The sequence below is a fragment of the Oncorhynchus gorbuscha genome, linkage group LG09 (genome assembly GCF_021184085.1).
Source record: "Oncorhynchus gorbuscha isolate QuinsamMale2020 ecotype Even-year linkage group LG09, OgorEven_v1.0, whole genome shotgun sequence".
In the NCBI taxonomy this organism is placed as follows: domain Eukaryota; kingdom Metazoa; phylum Chordata; class Actinopteri; order Salmoniformes; family Salmonidae; genus Oncorhynchus; species Oncorhynchus gorbuscha.
Window position 1 is genome coordinate 52,682,801 of NC_060181.1, and position 17,911 is coordinate 52,700,711.

General features: G+C 41.9%; 1 pseudogene; it reads left to right on the forward strand.

The window, feature by feature from the left end:
• The window catches only part of LOC124043748, a 61,661-nt pseudogene that overhangs the window by 6,699 nt on the left and 37,051 nt on the right, over positions 1-17,911 (forward strand).

The following is a 17,911-nucleotide window of genomic DNA, read 5'->3' on the forward strand; positions in this document are numbered from 1 at the left end:
CTCTTTTCCCAAAAAATATAATAATTCTACTATGTTACATGTTGGATCACAGAAAAATTCAACTTTTACATTACCATATAGTTTACCAATAAAATCGTCTGATGGTGAAATAAATAAATGATCTCAATCCAATGAATGTTAATAGAAAGTTAGCAAAAATCGATAAGATCTTGCTACCATGAAAAGGAAAATATCTGTCTATTTGTGGAAAAATGACCCTGATTATCTCTTTAGTCATATCCCAGTTTACCTATTTGCTTGTGACCTTGCCTACATCTAGCGACTTGTTTTTAAAAATTAAATGAGTAAAAAATATTCCATTTTGATTAAAATGATTAAATATTAAAACATTAGCACTAAAGGCTTCAGTCATTTAAAAGTTACGTTTAAATCCAAACTGGTTCTCTAGCAGATTAGTAGGAATGTCTCACCACATGTTGAATAATGTCCCTTTTCCCTTCATTCAGATTACAACCTCCCACTTTAGGTTATTTGAAAATGAAATGCTTTCCAAAATATTTCTATATTTAAACAAGCCATAGAAAGTTGGTTTCAATTTCAGTTTAATCTACCAGAAAAGACAGAACAAATATTACAATAAATACTATGGTTAAACTCAAATTTACTAATGAATAAAAATATATATATTTTGGGAAAACATGCTTAAAAAGGTATAATATTATATCATATATATTATACCAGTCATAAATGGGACTGGTGTTGTTATCTCACACATGCAGCATAAATATATGGAAATGTCTGCTCTACTCAAAATTACAACCAACTAATTACAGCATTACCGCTAAAATGGAAGAGGCAAGTGGAAAGGGAAGAAAGTAAAAAACTTGTGATGAATAAAAAAAGTATACCAGTTTAATTTAAATACATTTTTACAGCTGTGCCAAAATGATAGCAAAAAAGTTGGGAAGAGATTTTCGATGTACCAATTCCATGGCACATGGTTTATGAAATGATACTCAAAACAATGCTGAATTAAAAAGTTTTATATTTATTTTTTTCTAAAAAATCTTTGTTTTATATGTGTATTTTATATACAGTGCATCCGGAAAGTATTCAGCCCCCTTGACTTTTTCCACATTTTTTTTACGTTAAAGCCTTGTTCTAAAATGGTTTAAATAAACATTTTCCCTCATCAATCTAAACATAATAACCCATAATGACAAAGATATTTACAAAAATGTGAGGGGTGTACTCACTTTTGTGATATACCGTACATACTTTTGTACCTTTTTTCTCCAGCATCTTCACAAGGTCCTTTGCTGTTGTTCTGGGATTTATTTGCCCTTTTCGCACCACAGTACGTTCATCTCTAGGAGACAGAACACATCTCCTTCCTGAGCAGTATGACGGCGGCGTGGTCCCATGGTGTTTATACTTGCGTACTGTTTGTACAGATGAACGTGGTATCTTCAGGCGTTTGAAAATTGTCCCAAGGAGGAACCAGACTTGTGGAGGTCTAAATTTTTGGGCTGATTTCTTTTGCTTTTCCCATCATGTCAAGCAAAGAGGCACTGAGTTTGAAGGTAGGCCTTGAAATACATCCACAGGTACACTTCCAATTGACTCAAATGATGTCAATTAGCCTGTCAGACATTTCTAAAGCCATGCCATAATTTTCTGGAATTTTACAAGCTGTTTAAAGGCACAATCAACTTGGTGTATCTAAACGTCTGACCCACTGGCATTGTGATACAGTGTCGCTCTGGATAAGAGCGTCTGCTAAATGACTTAAATGTAAATGTAATTATAAGTGAAATAATCTGTCTGTAAACAATTGTTTGAGAAATTACTTGTGTCATGCACAAAGTAGATGTCCTATCCGACTTGCCAAAACTATAGTTTGTTAACAATAAATTTATAAATGCTCATAAGAATCCGCCTCTTTATTTCAATTTTCGCGTAAAATTATATACCTAAATCTAACTGCCTGTAGCAAGGATATGCATATTCTTGATACCATTTGAAACTAAACACTTTGAAGTTGGGGAAATGTTAAAATATTGTAGGGGAATATGACACATTAGATGTGTTAAAAGATAACACAAAGGTAAAATAATATTATATCATCTTTGAAATGCAAAAGAAAGGCCATAATGTGTTATGCCAGCCCAGGTGCCATTTTAGATTTTCAGCAGTGTATGTGCACAGTTTTTTATTCTGATCCAATGAGCTATTGCATTTCTGTTCAAAATTTTGTGTCAAGATCGCCCACATGTCCCTAATTGGTTTATTAATACATTTTCAAGTTCGTAACTGTGCACTCTCCTCAAACAATAGCATGGTATTATTTCACTGTAATAGCTACTGTAAAATGGACAATGCAGTTAGATTTTGTCACGTCTGCCCCCCCCCAGTGCTTGAGGACGCCAGGCTGCCCTGCATTACTCACTCCTATCATCTATTACGCACACCTGCCTTCCCTCGTCACGTGCATCAGCGATATTAGACTCACCTGTACTCACTCATCATCTGTTTATTTCCTCCCCTATATTTGTCAGTTCCCTTGCTCTGTTCCAAGGTGCTGCATTGATTGTCTTTTGTATGTTCTACCTGTTTGCTGATGCTGTTCCTGTCTCGTTCCATGTTCATCATTTTTTAAAATGTTTTACTCCCAGTACCTGCTTTGTCTCTCCAGCGTCATTTCAAGTTAAAGAATGCAGCAGCCATCATACGAAGCATTGGGGCATAATGACATTCCGGTTGGTATGGTGACATCGGCTCTGGGTCTGCGCCGATGGAACCGGGGGTGCCTAGCCAGCTCGTTGGGCTTCCACTCCCTAGCTGGCTCGAGAGGTTTCCTTGCCCCGGTTGGCTCGTATGGCGAGGGGGGAAACAATTTAATCAAAAAATATAGCTGCAATGTAACAAAATGTCAAGGGGTCTGAATACTTTCTGAATGCACTCTATATATTTACAAAAACATGTATGGGAGATTGGAAATGATGCCGGCAATTACATTGCTGGAAGCCACAATCTATCTGCAATATTAAAGCTGACCTAACCCCTAAAAAATATATATAAAATAAACACCAAACGCATCCTTGACCCCCTCCAATTTGCATACCGGTTGGAGAGATGAACAGATGATGCCATCCACTCAATCTTAAATCTGGTGTTATTTCATTTGGAGGGCAGAAAAACCCATGTGCTTATCACGTTCGCAGAATTCTCCCCGGCATTTAACACAATCAATTTGTTTGTCATCGTGGACAGACTGAGAGGAGACTTCAGATTTGATGCTATGCTTATCACATGGATCACCAACTTCCTAACTGATAGGTCTAAGCAGGTACGATTTGGCAACACACTCTGTGGTGCGCACTACTTCAGTTGCTTTGGTCAGCCTCTTTGAAGGAGATGAGACTGAGCACGGACTGGCTCTGGATGATTTTTCTGTCTGGTGTGAGTCATCCCTTCTAAAATTAAACATATGAACAACAAAGGATATGGTGATTGTCTTTCGAAGCAATGCTACCATGTACACACCATCACTAATAACAACAGGGGAGCCCATCGAAGTAGTGTAGGAGTACAAATACCTTGGGCTAGTCACAACAGTCTGTCCTGGGAAACAGTGTACTGACTCTATTTTTAAGAAAGGCCAAAAGAGTGTATTTCCTACGGAAACTTGACTTTTTTAATGTGGACCTAACCATCAAATCATTCATTGAGAGCATTCTGTTTGTTTGATCTGCTGGTTTGGGAATATCAAGGTTGCACTGAAAAATAGGTTGGGAAAGTTAATGGGATAGACCTCTCTACCTGGGCATAGCCCTTCAGAAGGCAAATAAAATAGAATTGACTCTTCCCACCCACTCCACCCCGAATTCCATTTTTTTTTAAATAGGGCCAAGTACCCTTTTTAATTCAGAATGCAATTCTGCAGCTAAACAAAATGTTGGACTAATTGCACTTAAGCACTTGCATTTTAACATGCCGCCGATTTAAAAAAAAAAAAAATTTTTTTTATATGAAATTGCACTTACCCAGCCTACTTGCTTGTAAACATCCTTTGCTATTTTTTTATGTGATATGTTATGACTGCTGCAGAATGAATTGCCTCCCTGAGGACATTACAGTTTTCTGAATCATATTTTACAGTCGGTATCAGGTTATTTTCTGCATACGCATCCATCTTTCGATGACAAACCCACCACTGGTGTGCGTGGCCAAAGAGCTCTGTTTTAATTTCATCTGACCATAGCACCCGGTTCCAAGCAAGTTGATGTTTATTGTCATGAGTCTTGTCCTGGAGACAGAACTGAGTGATTTCCACTTTGGCCAGCTGCAAAGTCAAAATAGGCTGAAATTGTAAAAATGCATGAAAATCAAAATGTGCTTTTAGGTCTTAATTTAAGATTAGGGTTAAATCAGATCAAATTTTATTTGTCACATACACATGCTTAGCAGATTGTTTGCGAGTGTAGCGAAATGCTTGTGCTTCTCGTTCCGACCATGCAGTAATATCGAACAAGCAATCTAACCTAACAATTTCACAACAACTACCTTATACACACAAGTGTAAAGGAAAGAATAAGAATATGTACATAAAAATATATGAATGAGTGATGGCTGAACGGCATAGGCAAGATGCAGTAGATGGTATAGAGTACAGTATATACATATGAGATGAGTAATGTAGGGTATATACACATTATATAAAGTGCCATTGTTTAAAGTGGCTAGTGATACAAAATGATTACATCACTTTTTCCTTTATTAGAGTGGCTAGAGTTGAGCTCTTTTAGTTTTGCCCAAATGCTGCCGTCGATCCACGGTTTCTGGTTGGGGAATGTTTTAATAGACGCTGTGGGTACAACATCACCGATGCACTTGCTAATAAACTTGTTCACCGAACCAGCATATTCATCAATGTTGTTGTTCGACGCTATGCGGAACATATCCCACTCCACGTGATCTAAGCAATCTTGCATTGAACAGACCTGAGCGCGGATGCTTCCTGTTTTAGTTTCTGTCTATATGCTGGGAGCAGCAAAATGTCATGGTCAGCTTTTCCGAAAGGAGGGCGGGGGAGGGCCTTATATGCGTCGTGGAAGTTAGAATAACAATGATCCAGGGTTTTGCCAGTCCGGGTTGCGCAATCGATGTGCTAATAGAATTTAGGGAGCCTTGTTTTCAGGTTAGCTTTGTTAAAATCCCCAGCTACAATAAATGCAGCCTCAGGATATGTGGTTTCCAGTTTACATAGAGTCGAATGAAGTTCTTTCAGGGCCATCGATGTGTCTGCTTGGGGGGAATATACGCAACTGTGATTATGATATTTATCATTATGATTAGCAGTGTGATAAAGGTTAGGGTTAAGTTTAGGGTTCGGTTTAAAATCAGATTGTATGATTCTGTGGCTGTGCCAGCTAGTGACCACTCTTGCAGAGCTGCATCCAGAAGAAGATTGAAGGTGAAAAACGCGAACCTTTTGTTGGTTGCTCTCAATAAATGTGTTTTATTTTTATGGCAACCCTTCCAAATAATCTATTGGCATGGAGGTGGGGTCTATTGTAGATAGACGCCTCACAAGTCCTCAACTGGCAGCTTCATTAAATAGTAACCACAAACACCAGGCTCAACGTCAACAGTGAAAAGGCGACTCCGCGATGCTGGACTTCTAGGCAAATGTCCTCTGTCTCGTGTCTGTGTTCTTTTGCCCATTTTAATATTTTCTTTTTATTAGCCAGTCTGAGATATGGCTTTTTCTTTGCAACTCTGCCTAGAAGGCCAGCATCCCGGAGTCGCCTCTTCACTGTTGACGTTGAGACGTGTTTTGTGGGTACTATTTAATGAATCTGCCAGTTGAGGCATCTGTTTCTCAAACAAGATACTCTAATGTACTTGTCCTCTTGCTCCGGGGCCTCCCACTCCTCTTTCTATTCTGGTTAGAAACAGTTTGCTCTGTTCTGTGAAGCGAGTAGTACACAGCGTTGTACGCGATCTTCAGTTTCTTGGCAATCTCTTGCTTGGAATAACCTTGATTTCTGAGAACAAGAATAGACTGCCGAGTTTCAGAAGAAAGTTATTTGTTTCTGGCCATTTTGATCCTGTAATCGAACCCACATAGGCTGTTGCTCCAGATACCCAACTAGTCTAAACAAGGCCAGTTTTATTGCTTCTTTAATCAGGACGACAGTTTTCAGCTGTGCTAAAATAATTGCAAAAGGGTTTTCTAATGATCGATTAGCCTTTTAAAATTATAAACTTGGATTAGGTAACACAACATGCCATTGGAACACAGGAGTGATGGTTGCTGATAATGGGCCTCTGTAGATATGTAGATATTCCATAAAAAATCTGCCGTTTCAAGCTACAATTGTCATTTGGAACATTAACAATGTCCACATTTTATTTCTGATCAATTTGATGTTATTTTATTGGACAAAAAAAAATGTGCTTTTCTTTCAAAAACAAGGTCATTTCTAAGTGACCCCAAACTTTTGAACGAAGTGTATATATAGTACAGTACCAGTCAAAAGTTTGGACACCTACTCATTCAAGGGTACTTCTTTATTTTTACAATATTCTGCTTTGTAGAATAATAGTGAAGTCATCAAAACTATGAAATAACACATGGAATCATATAGTAACCAAAAAAGTGTTAAACAAATCAAAATATATTTGAGATTATTCAAAGTAGCCACCCTTTGCCTTGATGACAGCTTTGCACACTCTTGGCATACTCTCAACCAGCTTCATGAGGTAGTCACCTAGAATACATTTCAATTAACAGGTGTGCCTTGTGAAAAGTTACTTTGTGGAATTTCTTTCCTCAATGCATTTGAGCCAATCAGTTTTGTTGTGACAAGGTAGGGGTGGTATACAGAAGATAACCCTATTTGGTAAAAGATCAAGTCAAGAACCGCTCAAATAAGCAAAGAGAAATGATAGTCCATCATTACTTTAAGACATGAAGGTCAGTCAATCTGGAAAATTTCAAGAACTTTGAAAGTTTCTTCAAGTGCAGTTGCAAAAACCATCAAGCGCTATGATGAAACTGTCTATGAGGACCGCCACATGAAAGGAAGAGTTACCTCTGCTGCAGAGGATAAGTTCATTAGCATTACCAGCCTCAGAAATTGCTGCCCAAATAAATGCTGCACTGAGTTCAAGTAACAGACACATCTCAATATCAACTGTTCAGAGGAGACTGTGTGAATTTTTATTTTTTTTATTTTTTTTATTTCACCTTTATTTAACCAGGTAGGCAAGTTGAGAACAAGTTCTCATTTACAATTGCGACCTGGCCAAGATAAAGCAAAGCAGTTCGACAGATACAACGACACAGAGTTACACATGGAGTAAAACAAACATACAGTCAATAATACAGTATAAACAAGTCTATATACAATGTGAGCAAATCAGGTGAGAAGGGAGGTAAAGGCAAAAAAGGCCATGGTGGCAAAGTAAATACAATATAGCAAGTAAAACACTGGAATGGTAGTTTTGCAATGGAAGAATGTGCAAAGTAGAAATAAAAATAATGGGGTGCAAAGGAGCAAAATAAATAAATTAATTAAATACAGTTGGGAAAGAGGTAGTTGTTTGGGCTAAATTATAGGTGGGCTATGTACAGGTGCAGTAATCTGTAAGATGCTCTGACAGTTGGTGCTTAAAGCTAGTGAGGGAGATAAGTGTTTCCAGTTTCAGAGATGTTTGTAGTTTGTTCCAGTCATTGGCAGCAGAGAACTGGAAGGAGAGGCAGCCAAAGAAAGAATTGGTTTTGGGGGTGACTAGAGAGATATACCTGCTGGAGCGTGTGCTACAGGTGGGAGATGCTATGGTGACCAGCGAGCTGAGATAAGGGGGGACTTTACCTAGCAGGGTCTTGTAGATGACATGGAGCCAGTGGGTTTGGCGACGAGTATGAAGCGAGGGCCAGCCAACGAGAGCGTACAGGTCGCAATGGTGGGTAGTATATGGGGCTTTGGTGACAAAACGGATTGCACTGTGATAGACTGCATCCAATTTGTTGAGTAGGGTATTGGAGGCTATTTTGTAAATGACATCGCCAAAGTCGAGGATTGGTAGGATGGTCAGTTTTACAAGGGTATGTTTGGCAGCATGAGTGAAGGATGCTTTGTTGCGAAATAGGAAGCCAATTCTAGATTTAACTTTGGATTGGAGATGTTTGATATGGGTCTGGAAGGAGAGTTTACAGTCTAACCAGACACCTAAGTATTTGTAGTTGTCCACATATTCTAAGTCAGAGCCGTCCAGAGTAGTGATGTTGGACAGGCGGGTAGGTGCAGGTAGCGATCGGTTGAAGAGCATGCATTTAGTTTTACTTGTATTTAAGAGCAATTGGAGGCCACGGAAGGAGAGTTGTATGGCATTGAAGCTTGCCTGGAGGGTTGTTAACACAGTGTCCAAAGAAGGGCTGGAAGTATACAGAATGGTGTCGTCTGCGTAGAGGTGGATCAGGGACTCACCAGCAGCAAGAGCGACCTCATTGATGTATACAGAGAAGAGAGTCGGTCCAAGAATTGAACCCTGTGGCACCCCCATAGAGACTGCCAGAGGTCCGGACAGCAGACCCTCCGATTTGACACACTGAACTCTATCAGAGAAGTAGTTGGTGAACCAGGCGAGGCAATCATTTGAGAAACCAAGGCTGTCGAGTATGCCGATGAGGATGTGGTGGTTGACAGAATCGAAAGCCTTGGCCAGATCAATGAATACGACTGCACAGTAATGTTTCTTATCGATGGCGGTTAAGATATCGTTTAGGACCTTGAGCGTGGCTGAGGTGCACCCATGACCAGCTCTGAAACCAGATTGCATAGCAGAGAAGGTATGGTGAGATTCGAAATGGTCGGTAATCTGTTTGTTGACTTGGCTTTCGAAGACCTTAGAGATGCAGGGTAGGATAGATATAGGTCTGTAGCAGTTTGGGTCAAGAGTGTCCCCCCCTTTGAAGAGGGGGATGACCGCAGCTGCATTCCAATCTTTGGGAATCTCAGACGACACGAAAGAGAGGTTGAACAGGCTAGTAATAGGGGTGGCAACAATTTCGGCAAATAATTTTAGAAAGAAAGGGTCCAGATTGTCTAGCCCGGCTGATTTGTAGGGGTCCAGATTTTTCAGCTCTTTCAGAACATCAGCTGAATGGATTTGGGAGAAGGAGAAATGGGGAAGGATTGGGCGAGTTGCTGTTGGGGGTGCAGTGCTGTTGACCGGGGTAGGAGTAGCCAGGTGGAAAGCATGGCCAGCCGTAGAAAAATGCTTATTGAAATTCTCAATTATGGTGGATTTATCAGTGGTGACAGTGTTTCCTATCTTCAGTGCAGTGGGCAGCTGGGAGGAGGTGTTCTTATTCTCCATGGACTTTACAGTGTCCCAGAACTTTTTTGAGTTAGTGTTGTAGGAAGCAAATGTCTGCTTGAAAAAGCTAGCCTTGGCTTTTCTAACTGCCTGTGTATAACGGTTTCTAGCTTCCCTGAATAGCTGCATATCACGGGGGCTGTTCGATGCTAATGCAGAACGCCATAGGATGTTTTTGTGTTGGTTAAGGGCAGTCAGGTCTGGGGAGAACCAAGGGCTATATCTGTTCCTGGCTCTAAATTTCTTGAATGGGGCATGTTTATTTAAGATGGTTAGGAAGGCATTTAAAAAAAAATCCAGGCATCCTCTACTGACGGGATGAGATCAATATCCTTCCAGGATACCCCGGCCAGGTCGATTAGAAAGGCCTGCTCGCTGAAGTGTTTCAGGGAGCGTTTTACAGTGATGAGTGGAGGTCGTTTGACCGCTGACCCATTACGGATGCAGGCAATGAGGCAGTGATCGCTGAGATCTTGGTTGAAGACAGCAGAGGTGTATTTAGAGGGGAAGTTGGTTAGGATGATATCTATGAGGGTGCCCGTGTTTAAGGCTTTGGGGGGGTACCTGGTAGGTTCATTGATAATTTGAGTGAGATTGAGGGCATCAAGTTTAGATTGTAGAATGGCTGGGGTGTTAAGCATGTTCCAGTTTAGGTCGCCTAGCAGCACGAGCTCTGAAGATAGATGGGGGGCAATCAGTTCACATATGGTGTCCAGAGCACAGCTGGGGGCAGAGGGTGGTCTATAGCAGGCGGCAACGGTGAGAGACTTGTTTTTAGAGAGGTGGATTTTTAGAAGTAGAAGTTCAAATTGTTTGGGTACAGACCTGGATAGGAGGACAGAACTCTGCAGGCTATCTTTGTAGTAGATTGCAACACCGCCCCCTTTGGCAGTTCTATCTTGTCTGAAAATGTTGTAATTTGGAATTAAAATTTCAGAATTTTTGGTGGTCTTCCTAAGCCAGGATTCAGACACAGCTAGAACATCCGGGTTGGCAGAGTGTGCTAAAGCAGTGAATAGAACAAACTTAGGGAGGAGGCTTCTAATGTTAACATGCATGAAACCAAGGCTATTACGGTTACAGAAGTCATCAAAAGAGAGCGCCTGGGGAATAGGAGTGGAGCTAGGCATTGCAGGGCCTGGATTCACCTCTACATCGCCAGAGGAACATAGGAGGAGAAGAATAAGGGTACGGCTAAAAGCAATAAGAATTGGTCGTCTATAACGTCTGGAACAGAGAGTAAAAGGAGGTTTCTGGGGGCGATAAAATAGCATATAGGTATATAATGTACAGACAAAGGTATGGTAGGATGTGAATACAGTGGAGGTAAACCTAGGTATTGAGTGATGGAGAGATATTGTCTCTAGAAACATCATTGAAACCAGGAGATGTCATTTCATGTGTGGGTGGTGGAACTAATAAATTGGATAATGTATAGTGAGCAGGACTAGAGGCTCTACAGTGAAATAAGCCAATAAACACTAACCAGAACAGCAATGGACAAAACATATTGACATTAAGGAGAGGCATCCTTAGTCGAGTGATCAAAAGAGTCCAGTGAGTGGAGTGGTTGGTTTCGGGGTCAAGGCGATTTAGACAGCTAGCCAGGACATCGGTAGCAAGCTAGCATAGGAAGGGGGTCTGTTGTTAGCCACCTCTTGCGTTCCGTCAGTAGATTAGTGGGGTTCCGTGTGGTAGAGGGGATTAGTCCAAATCACATAACAACAAAAATAAAATAAAAACAATAGATATAGTTATAGAGGCCCAAGAATAAACATAATAATAATAATAAAAATAAATAAATTGTCCGATTGTCTATTCTGAGAGCAGCCGGTAAGACAGCTAACGGTTAGCAGGCCGCAGATGGGCGTTCAGGTAACGTCGAGACGGAGGAGCCAGCCGGATCTCCTTCGGGTAGATAACGTCGGCAGTCCAGCTGTGAAGGCCCGGTGGGGCTCCGCGTAGGCAGTAAAATGGGTCCGGATAGGTGACTGCAGCCCAGGAGTGATTGACGGAGCTCAGGAGTGATTGACGGAGCTGGCTAGCTCCGGAGTAATTGATGTCTGCTCCGGAATCGACGAGAGCAGATAGACACACGGATAGCAGCTAGCTAGCTGCGAGATCCGGGAATGAATGTCCAGAGAGCAGTTGAAATCCAAGGACATGGAGAGAAAAATTGGTCCGGTATGTTCCGTTCCGAGCCGCGCTGCGCCATACAAAACTGGCGATAGATTTTCGAGCTAAAGGATAGCTGATGACCACAAACCGTGGTTTGCTGAACACTAACGACTTGCCAGTAAAGAAGCTAACTAGCTTCTGAACTAGCTTCTGATTAGCCTCTAGCTAGCTTCTGGCTATCTTCTTGGAGTTTCTGGCTAGCTTCTGGCTAGCTTCTTGGAGGATTGCAGATTTGAGGTAAATAATACTTATTTATAAATATAAATTGGTGAGGCGGGTTGCAGGAGAGTGTTTTGAAGATGAGTTGATGGAAAATAAAAAAATGTATGTGAAAAAAAGTTGTAAATATATATATATACAGGACACGACATGACGAGGACAAAAGATGTCTGAACTGCTATGCCATCTCGGGCGACATCTCGGGCGACTCAGGCCTTCATGGTCGAATTACTGCAGAGAATCCACTACTACAGGACACCAATAAGAAGAAGAGACTTGCTTGGCCCAAGAAACACGAGCAATGGACATTAGACAGATGGAAATCTGTCCTTTGGTCTGATGTGTCCAAATCTGAAATGTTTTGGTTCCAACCGCTGTGTCTTTGTGAGACGCAGAGTAGCTGAATGGATTATCTCCACATGTGTGGTTACCACCATGGAGGATGGAGGAGGAGGTGTGTGTGGGTGCTTTGCAGTTGACACTGTCTGTGATTTATTTCAAATTCAAGGCACACTTAACCAGCATGGCTACCACAGCATTCTGCAGCAATGGTCATCCCTTCTGGGTTGCGCTTTGTCCCACTATCATTTGTTTTTCAACAGGACAATGCCTCAACACACCTCCAGGCTGTGCAACAACTATTTCACCAAGAAGGAGATTGATGGAGTGCTGCATCAAATGACCTGGCCTCCACAATCACCCAACCTCAGCTCAATTGAAATGGTTTGGGATGAGTTGGACAACAGAATGATGGAAAAGCAGCCAACAAGTTTTCAGCATGTATGGGAACTCCTTCAAGACTGTTGGAAAATCATTCCAGGTGAAGCTGGTTGAGAGAATGTAAAAAGTTGTCATCAAGGTAAAGGGGTGGCTACTTCGAAAACACTTTTTTGTTTACTACATGATTCCATATGTGTTATTTCATAGTTGTGATGTCTTCACTATTATTCTACTTTGTAGAATCTGTTTTTCAGAATTTTAATCAGCATGTTAAATGTGCAACCAGAGGGAGAAACCTCAAGACCACCTTTACTCCACACACAGAGACGCGTACAAAGCTCTCCCTCGCCTTCCGTTTGGCAAATCTGACCATAATTCATCATTCTGATTCCCGCTTACAAACAAAAATTAAAGCAGGAAGCATCATTGAACACTTCCAAGATGGCATAGCAGTCAGAGACGTCTTTGTCCGTGTCTTGTCGTGTTCCATGTATATATTTTTTGATATATTTTTCTAAACCTCAACTTCAAAATACTCTCCTGCAACTCGCCTCACCCAATGTGGTGTGGATCTGCTTTTTTTCTAAGGTATTTTTCTTTACTTCTGAACCGGAATCCCCCAACAGAAGCTCGCCAGCTAACTAGCTACTAGCTAGTAGTCAGCTAACCACTGCTAGCAGTCATCAGCTAACCTGTAGCTCGGAAAACTCATGCTGATTTGGACAACGCGATTCAAACCAGAGAATACCGGACCTATTTTTTTTTCTCCATTCCCCGGATTCCAATCGCAAGCTCTGAACCTTTTCACCTGGATCATCACAGCTAGCTAGCTGCAATTCCGAGTGACTACTCCTGGCTAACATCTCTGTCCCGAAGTTGCCTTTCAGGTTATGTCGATATAGGACTTGTTTTACTGTGGACGTAGATACTTTTGTACCTTTTTCCTCCAGCATCTTCACAGCAAAGTATGTTCATCTCTAGGAGACAGAATACGTCACCTTCCTGAGCAGTATGACGGCTGCGTGGTCCCATGGTTTTTATACTTGCTTACTATTGTTTGTACAGATGAACGTGGTACCTTCAGGCGTTTGGAAATTGCTCCCAAGAATGAACCAGACTTGTGGAGGTCTCTAAGTTTTTTTCTGAGGTCTCGGCTCATTTATTTTGCTTTTCCCATGATGTCAAGCAAAGAGGCACTGAGTTTGAAGGTAGGCCTTGAAATACATCCACAGTACACCTCCAATTGACTCAATGATGTCAATTAGCTTATCAGAAGCTTCTAAAGCCATGTGTGTCACAGCTTCTATAAGTAGTGGGTGGAGGAGTCAGGTGCAGAGAGCAGGGTAGTTCAAAAGATGTGGATCTTTATTTTCCAAAAAAAAACAGAGAGACGGTCACGCCACACACACAAGGGTGTGTAAAGACCCAGTCCAAACAAACAGGACGAAACTGATTGGAAAAATGAATACCACAAATTAATCACACACCATAAACAGAAAAACAAGCCCGCACAAAAGCCAACGGGCCTACTGGGTTTAAATAGCCCACAACCAAAACCTAAACACGAAACAGGTGTGGCAGCTAGTAGGTCGGCGACAATGATCGCCGAGCGCTGTCCAAACAGGAAGAGGCACCATATTTGGCGGGATTCTTGACACCATGACATAATTTTCTGGAATTTTCCGAGCTGTTTAATGGCACAGTCAACTTAGTGTATGTGAACTTCTGACCCACTGGTGTTGTTATACAGTGAATTATAAGTGAAATAGTCTGTCTGTAAACAATTGTTGGAAAAATGACACCGTCGATGTCCTGACTTGCCAAACTATAGTTTGTTAACAAGAAATGCGTGTAGTGGTTGAAAAACTAGTTTTAATGACTCCAACCTAAGTGTTTGTAAACTTCTGACTTCAACTGTATTTAGTACCCATTGTCTGATTTTATGAGTCAACAACCATTTGTCTCTTTTCATTTTGTAAGTTCTTGGCCTATCGCCATAGTGATTGATGACAAAAGGATTTAAATTTGTGAAACAGAAAGCCATGGAAGGCCAAAATACAGTTCCTTTAAATTCGATTGTCAATGCAGATAATTTTTTATGATTTTATTCATAAGGTTATTCATGGGTGCTAATATTTGTTATACCGTCTTTTTTGGGGGGAAAGTATTATTATTATTATTATTATTATAATCTCTTTCTCTGAGAAATTGTGTTAGTATGAATAGTATTGTTTTACATTTTTTGCATACAATATAGCTTGGTATTATTGATTTCATGCAGTCTTTTTTGCTAATCTATATCAAGGGAGCCAATAATTTTGGAGGTGACTGAGTTGTAGAGATGTGTATTGAAAATGAAATACAAAAATATCTCATTTAAGTATTCACATTTCTGAGTCAATACTTTGTAGAAGCACATTTGGCAGTGATTACAACTGTGAGTCTTTATGGGTAAGTCTCTAAGAGCTTTCCACACCTGGATTGTGCAACATTTGCCCATTTATTATTTTCTGAATTCTTCAACCTCTGTCAAATTGGTTGTTGATCATTACTAGACAACCATTTGCAGGTCTTTCCATAGATGAAGTTGATTTCAGTCAAAACTGTAACTAGGCCACTCATGAACATTCACTGTCTTATTGGTAAGCAACTCAGGTGTAGATTTGGCCTTGTGTTTTAGGTTATTGTTCTGCTGAAAGGTGAATTAATCTCCCGAGTGTCTGGTGGAAAGCAGACTGAACCACATTTCTCCCAGTGACTCAACCAAGGTTTGATTCTAGGATTTTGCCTGTGCTTAGCTCCATTCCCCTGTTCTTAACAATTACGAACATATTTTTTGGGGGGCAGTATAACTTTAGTGCCTTGTTGCAAACAGGATGCATGTTTTCGGATATTTTTATTCAGTGTGTCAACGAGGTTAGTATCGTGGCGTAACTACAATGTTGTTGATCCATCTTCAATTTTCTCCTAACACAGCCTTTAAACTCTGTAACTGTTTTAAAATCACCATTGGCCTCATGGTGAAATCCCTGAGTGGTTTCTTTCCTCTCCGGCAACTGAGTTAGGAAGGGCACCTTAATTTTTGTAGTGACTGGGTGTAATGATACACCATCCAAAGTGTAATTAATAACTTCACCATGCTCAATGGGATATTCAATGTCTGTATTTTTCTAACCATCTGCTTTGGAAAACCTCCCTGGTCCCTTACCTCACCTCGCTCATCAACTTATCCCTGACCGCTGGCTATGTCCCTTCCGTCTTCAAGAGAGCGAGAGTTGCACCCCTTCTGAAAAAACCTACACTCGATCCCTCCGATGTTAACAACTACAGACCAGTATCCCTTCTTTCTTTTCTCTCCAAAACTCTTGAACGTGCCGTCCTTGGTCAGCTCTCCCGCTATCTCTCTCAGAATGACCTTCTTGATCCAAATCAGTCAGGTTTCAAGACTAGTCATTCAACTGAGACTGCTCTTCTCTGTATCACGGAGGCGCTCCGCACTGCTATAGCTAACTCTCTCTCCTCTGCTCTCATCCTTCTAGACCTATCGGCTGCCTTCGATACTGTGAACCATCAGATCCTCCTCTCCACTCTCTCCGAGTTGGGCATCTCTGGCGCGGCCCACGCTTGGATTGCGTCCTACCTGACAGGTCGCTCCTACCAGGTGGCGTGGCGAGAATCTGTCTCCTCACCACGCGTTCTCACCACTGGTGTCCCCCAGGGCTCTGTTCTAGGCCCTCTCCTATTCTCGCTATACACCAAGTCACTTGGCTCTGTCATAACCTCACATGGTCTCTCCTATCATTGCTATGCAGACGACACACACTTAATCTTCTCCTTTCCCCCTTCTAATGACCAGGTGGCGAATCGCATCTCTGCATGTCTGGCAGACATATCAGTGTGGATGACTGATCACCACCTCAAGCTGAACTTCGGCAAGACGGAGCTGCTCTTCCTCCCGGGGAAGGACTGCCCGTTCCATGATCTCGCCATCACGGTTGACAACTCCATTGTGTCCTCCTCCCAGAGCGCTAAGAACCTTGGCGTGATCCTGGACAACACCCTGTCGTTCTCAACTAACTAACTGCAACTCGCTGTTGGCTGGGCTCCCTGCCTGTGCCATTAAACCCCTACAACTCATCCAGAACGCCGCAGCCCGTCTAGTGTTCAACCTTCCCAAGTTCTCTCACGTCACCCCGCTCCTCCGCTCTCTCCACTGGCTTCCAGTTGAAGCTCGCATCCGCTACAAGACCATGGTGCTTGCCTACGGAGCTGTGAGGGGAACGGCACCTCAGTACCTCCAGGCTCTGATCAGGCCCTACACCCAAATAAGGGCACTGCGTTCATCCACCTCTGGCCTGCTCGTCTCCCTACCACTGAGGAAGTACAGTTCCCGCTCAGCCCAGTCAAAACTGTTCGCTGCTCTGGCTCCCCAATGGTGGAACAAACTCCCTCACGACGCCAGGACAGCGGAGTCAATCACCACCTTCCGGAGACACCTGAAACCCCACCTCTTTAAGGAATACTTAGGATAGGATAAAGTAATCCTTCTCACCCCCTCCCCCCTTAAAATATTTAGATGCACTATTGTAAAGTGGCTGTTCCACTGGATGTCATAAGGTGAATGCACCAATTTGTAAGTCGCTCTGGATAAGAGCGTCTGCTAAATGACTTAAATGTAAATGTAATGTCTTTGTGGTTGAATCTGTGTTTGAAATTCACTGCTTGACTGTGGAACCTAACATCATTGTTAGGTTGATAATTGATAATTGTGTGTGTGGGGTGCAGAGATGAGGTTGTCATTCAAAAATCATGGTAAACACTATTATTGCACACAGAGTGAGTCAATGCAACAAGTTTTACTCCTGAACTTATTTAGGCTTGCCATAACGATGTGGTTTCGAAAAACATAATTCCAATTTGACATTATGGGGGTATTGTGTGTAGGCCACTGACCAATAAAAAATATAAAAAATCAGGCATTAAAAGGGTGTTAATACTTACTGACGTCACTGTAATGCACCGCAACATAGGTCTTACCCCAACTCAGGTCTAATGACACTGAAGCTGCCATCCCGCGCTCCAGATTGCGTGAAAAAAATGGTTGGACTCTTAACAGTGTATCTTGTGTTGAGGCGATAAAGTCAGACTCGGAGTGGGCCTATCTCTGTCTGGATTGAAATAGAAGCAGAGGCATGCCTGAAAGAGACCCTAGATAAGCCACTTTTAACTCAGTAGGCTAAAACTTGCTGACCTGGCCCTCGTACCACTCCCCCCTTGTAAAAGCTGTAACCTCATTATCAGTGGCTTAGCCTCCTGGGAGACTGGGTGCGAGCAATGAAATACAGGGGTCGCACTGTACAGTATGCAGGGGTGCCGTAGGGAGGGAGGGGGAAGGGGGTAGAATGATTCTAAGGGCCTGTGACTGAACAGGGGACCTAAATGA